The sequence below is a fragment of the Octodon degus genome, unplaced genomic scaffold, assembly GCF_000260255.1.
Source record: "Octodon degus isolate 3935 unplaced genomic scaffold, OctDeg1.0 scaffold00164, whole genome shotgun sequence".
Lineage (NCBI taxonomy): Eukaryota > Metazoa > Chordata > Mammalia > Rodentia > Octodontidae > Octodon > Octodon degus.
This window is the reverse complement of record NW_004524740.1, coordinates 973643-979291: the sequence shown is the minus strand read 5'-3', so window position 1 is coordinate 979291 and position 5649 is coordinate 973643. Positions and strand designations below refer to the sequence as shown.

The 5649-nt window shown below is 37.1% G+C and overlaps 1 pseudogene; it reads left to right on the top strand.

The window, feature by feature from the left end:
- Positions 1 to 275: 275 nt before the first annotated feature.
- Positions 276 to 992, top strand: LOC101585932 (annotated as a pseudogene).
- The last annotated feature ends 4657 nt before the right edge of the window (positions 993 to 5649 follow it).

Sequence of the window (5649 nt, the reverse complement as noted above, 5' to 3'; positions counted from 1 at the left end):
CTTTGAAAAGAAAAAAAATAAAAAATAAAAAAATAAAACCTCTGATATGAGAAAAAAAATAAAATAAAGGACTGAAAGAAAAAAAAATCACATGCATGTAACACAACATAACATATTCCCCCCACACATGTAGGTATGTTCATCACTATCTGTTTTTCTTAAATTTTTATCTTCTTAATTTTTGTCTTTATGTTTATTATTTTAAAGAGAAAAAATAAAAATATAACTGTTTCAAAACAGGTTCATAGGATCACCAAACCTTTCCATGTAGCACCATGACAGGCATCGCGACCACCTCCTTCTTCTACAACACCTGCCGATTCAGGCCTATAGACTCCACTTCCCCAGCCTGGCCGACCTCATCGAGCACATCGAGGACAATCACATCGATACAGATCCACGTGCTTTAGAACAGCAAGAAGCACAGCAGCCGCCCTGTGTTGCTCTCAGTTACACCAATAGATTCCTGACAGATGTCGCCCGCCAAGAGCAGGAGTCCTTGAAGAGGATGATTCAGCAACAGCTCGCACTGCCCTTGTCCAGCTCCGTGTCTGCAGGAAATGTGCCCATTCCCCCAGGCCACAGCCTTGCTCCTCCTGCGACCCCTCCCATCACGCCCTCCTCTTCATTCCCCAGCAGCACTCCTGCAGCCAGCGAATGTGAGGAGGACGGAAAGGAGCACCAGGAATCAGAGGACCTTGAGTCCTGGAGCACCGAGCGCGCCACCAGCTCCGTAGCCATCCTCAGCTCCATGTGCAGGTGCGGAAGAGAAGCCTTTTGCCTGCCCAGTGCCTGAATGCAATCGGCGATACAAGAACGTGAATGGCATAATGTACCACGCTAAGAATGGTCACAGCGCGCAGAGCCAGGTCTGCAAACCATTCAGATGTTGGTGCGGGAAGAGTTATGTGACCGCCCAGGGCCTGCGTCGCTACACACTCAATTTCCACCCCCCGGGGTCAGCTGAGATCATCAGGAATATGCAGCAATAATACGCTGCTCACAGCTGTGCCAGAAATCCTCAGCAGGAGTTGCTGAGGATTGAAAACGGCCACCCTTTTTTTCAGGGCAAGCATTCAGCAACCCTCTAAAGAAAAAGAATAAAGGCATATTTTAAATTTTTCTGTAATTTTGGAATGATGTATCTTTGCAGAGTTAATGATTTTGTGTATTTGCACATGCAATCATCATATCCATTTTCATTCTTTGATAGAAGATGCTAATTTTTTAAAGTTCTAGTTGCTTCAACACATTTCCATTGTTGGTATTGTTTAGTTGAGGAGGGACTGGCACTGAGATTTTGTTTCAAGATTTTAATGCAATTGAAATTTTTCAACACATTGACTCACCTATGTGAATAACCACAATAATACCTTCATTACCGAACTGGTTATTATGCCTTATGTAATAGAGTTAGAATTTTTGAGTTGAAAGACATTATTATCAGAAATACAAATTAAAACGAATGTTTAACATCATGTTTTTATCCCGGCATGCTGTGCCGGCCCCGCTTGCGGGGCCCGCTGAGATGGCGGTGACTGAGACTGGACGCGGTGGCGTGTGCCTGTAATCCCAGCACTTGGGAGGCTGAAAACAAGAGAATCATTACGAGTCCAATCTGTGTAGTGAAACTCTGTCCTAGATACAGAAAAACAAAACAACGTAATGTACTTAAAAGAATTTCATATTTAAATGCATGAGGTGAGCTTTCTGCCCAGGGCAATCCTTTTGCCCTTGAAATATCTGAAAATCTTGCCATATGACTTAGCAATCATTTCAATGTTACAAGTGACATTTTTGAACAAACATTCTATTTGGTTCACTTATTAACACATTTGTTGAGTGCCTACTGGGTGTAAGGAATTCAATTTATACATAATGTTACTTGAGGACCAAAAAAAACAGTTTAGTGAAATATTTTTCCCCTGAAATCTGTTTGGAAACCAGTGCAAATTCTGTGTGTGTGTGTGTGTGTGTGTGTGTGTGTGTGTGTGTGTGTGTGTGAAATCTAGTTGTACCTTCATCCTCGACAGATTTTTAAAGCACTTTGTAGTTCTCTATTGCCAACTATTTCATGTTTATGTATTGCCAAATTTTGCAGCCACTGTCTTGCCAAACCTGTGGCTTACAAGTTAGAATAAAAGTTTTAAGCATGTTTCAAAGAGAAGCATTTTTATAAAGCCCTAACCGTCCCTTTAGCATGTTCATTGTATTTTGAAACTTACTTTAAAAGCATGTTTTTCCATTGCATTATAGATGTCTGGGTAATCATTGCAAACATTTCTTTAGTTTTCTAAAACACGTTGCCTAAATATGAAAATGAACCGTAGTGACAATTAAGTGCTTCTTGCAGCAGATGTTGAAAGAAGAGTGATTAATATGACCCATGAGAGAGACCTGCATCTGGACCATTCCTGAGATTTTTCTCACCCCCAGTACCAGCATGCCTTGAGTTTTCTTTTCTCCCAAGTGCTATTCTTTCTTACAAGAGTTTACCATATAAATTGCTTTGAGACAGCTAACTGTCCACAGTACATGCTCTTTAAAAACAAATTCCAATTCCTTGGAACCCTCTTCCCATATTCCCATTTGATGACAAGTCTTACATGTGGCTGGGAAACAGGGACCCTTTCAATTTTTCACACATTTTGAAAAGATGATAGTTCTTTTAAAAAAGGTAAGTTTTGATATTCCTAAATTATGAATCCTTCATAATAAGAGATTTAAAGTATTTATAAAGACACGGTCCACTAACACCCTTATCAGCTCTCTAAAGAGTGGTCTTGGTCCTGAATATTCAGTGCTATCCTGTACATTTTAAAAGGGTGATCCAGACATGAGAATTAACTAGTTGGTACATAATTTGGCCCTCTGTGTGTATTTCATATCTATGTACAGTTGACCAAGAAAATTTTAGGCCAGCAATTAATGTTTAGCTTTGCTCCTTATAGTGCAAGACAGTGCAGGTTGGATCAGCAGTTCAATAGCTAAGCAGTCATAAAATGGTCATTGTGCATGCTAAATTTCTTTGAATGATTAAACAAATTTTAATTTCTATTTATCTATTCATTGTTACTGAGCCATTATTACTAAACAGGTAAGGGTGGTAATATTTTTGAACTGCTGTCCTTGATGTAGTTGTTTAGATTGCAGACATCAGCATACAGAGATAGTCAAAGTGAAAATTCTAAACATTAGCTAAAATTTTTAAAAATGTGATGGAAATTATTTAGTACAATCATCTCAACCATCCTGTAAATATACTTGCATAATTTTCCCCCTTCCTTTTTTCCTATCTTTTCTCCTTTCCCTCATTCTTGTTGTTTAATCCTTATGTTCAGTTTCTTTCCATTTCACTGTCAATTATACCTTTCAGGTTTTATTTATTCCTCCAGGTTCTTACATTAGAGAAACAATATGATACTTGCACATGTGGGTCTGATCTATTTCAGTTATGAGTATAGCATCTAGGCATTCACATGCCTATAAAGCCCTCAAGTTTGTCTTTCTTTATAGCTGAGTCATACTTCATTGCCTAAAAATGCCACATCTTTGTCAGCCATTCCTCAGGTGATGGGCATTTTGGTTGTTCCAAAATTTGGCTATGACAAATTGTGCTGCTATAAACATGGGTGTACATATATCACTATGGTTTGATGTTTTCAGTTCTTTTGGGAAAATATCCAGAATGGGAATTGGTGGATTGAATGGAATTTCCAGTATTAGTTCTTTTTGAGAAAACTCCACTCTGATTTCCATACTTGTACTACTCTATTTTTCTGCCAACAGTGGAGAAGGGTTCTTTATCCCCACAGCTTCTCCAGCATTTGTTATTAGTTGATTTTTCTATGATAGCCATTTTTTCTGGGGGTGATATGGTATCGCAATGTTTTAATTACCATTTCTCAAATGACCAGGGCTGTGCAACATTTTTTTATGTGTTTACTTGCCATTTATATCTCTTCCTTCGAGAAACATGTATTATCTGAGATGTCCATTTTTGGATTGGATTTTAATATTGTTAGGACCTGATTTTTTCCCCATTCCTTATATACTCTAGATAGAAGACTATTATCTGAGTAATTGTCAGTTGTGATTTTTTTTTTACCAATTTGAGTTGCCTTTTTACACTGTTGGTGATTTCTTTTGACATGTGGAAAAATCTCAATGAGATGAGATCTCAGTTGTTGATTTTTTGAAGTATATCCTGTGCAGTTTGGTTTTTGTTCATGAACTGTCTGGTTACCCCTATGACTTCAAGAGTTCCTCCTACTTTCTTTTCTACTAGATTTCATGTTTCTGTTTTAATTTTTAGATCTTTAATCCATTTTGACTTTATTTTAATGCATGGTGATAGTCCTTGGTCTAGTTTTAGTTTTTGGTATAAGGAGAGCCAATTTTTCCAGCACCATTTGTTAGGGAGGTAATCTTTCTTCCAGTGAGCATGCTTAGTCGAAGATAAGGTGATTGAATGTATTTACAGTCATATTTTCATCTTCAAATCTGTTCCCCTGATCCTCAGGTCTGTTTTTTTGCCAGGACCATACTAATTTTATCATAGTAGCTTTGTAGTATAATTTCAAGTCGGAGATTGTAATGCTTCCTTTCTTGCTGTTGTTTCCCAGGATTGATTTTGCTATTCTGTGTCTTTTCTGTTTCCAAATAAATGTTTTCTGTAGATCTGTGAGGTATGTTGATGGTATTTTGATAAGGATTGCATTAAATCTGTATAATAATTTTGGGAGTATGGCCATTTTCACAATGTTATTTATTCCTATCTGGGAGCATTCCTTTCCATTTTCTGAAATCCTCCTTGATCTCTTTTTTCAGAATATTGTAATTTTCATTGTATAGACCTTTTACTTCCCTTGTTAGATTAATTCCAATTTCATTTTTTTGGATGCTATTTTGAAGGGAATTGTTTCTCTAATTTCTCTCTCAGTGGGTTTGTTATTTGTGAAGAAGAATGCTATTGATTTTTTTTATTGACTTTGTAATCTGCTATGCTACTGAATTGTTTATTAATTCTAGGAGTTACTTGGTTGAGTATTTTGGGTCTTCCAAGTAGAGTACATGGTGTCTGCAAATAATGATAGTTTAAATTCTACTTTATCTATTCTTATTCCTTTTATTTCTGTGTCTAGATTGATGGCTTTTATTAATGATTCCAGAACAATATTGAACAGGAGTGCTGATAGTGGGCATCCTTGTTTTGTACTTGACTTTAGAGAAAAGCTTTCAGTTTTTTGCCATTTAGAATGATGTTTGCTGTTTGTCTATAATAGATGGCTTTTTATCAGATTGAGATGTAGGCCATCTATTTCATTTTTCTTTCTTTCCTTTTTTTTTTTTTTTTTTTTTTTTTTTTTGTTTGTTTTTGTCTTTTTGAGACAGGATCTTGTTATGCAGTTTTTTTTTGTGGAACCGGGGATTGAACTCAGGCCCTTGTGCTTGCTAGGGAAGCACTTATTCCACTGAGCCATCTCCCCAGCCCCCCATTTTTCTTGATTAAACAATGAGTGTTGGACTTTGTCAAAAGCCTTTTCTGCATCTGTTGAGATGATCATGTGGTTTTTTGTTTTGGCTGTATTGATATAATATATTATAATTATAGATATGTGTATGTTGAACCATCCTTGCATCCCTGGC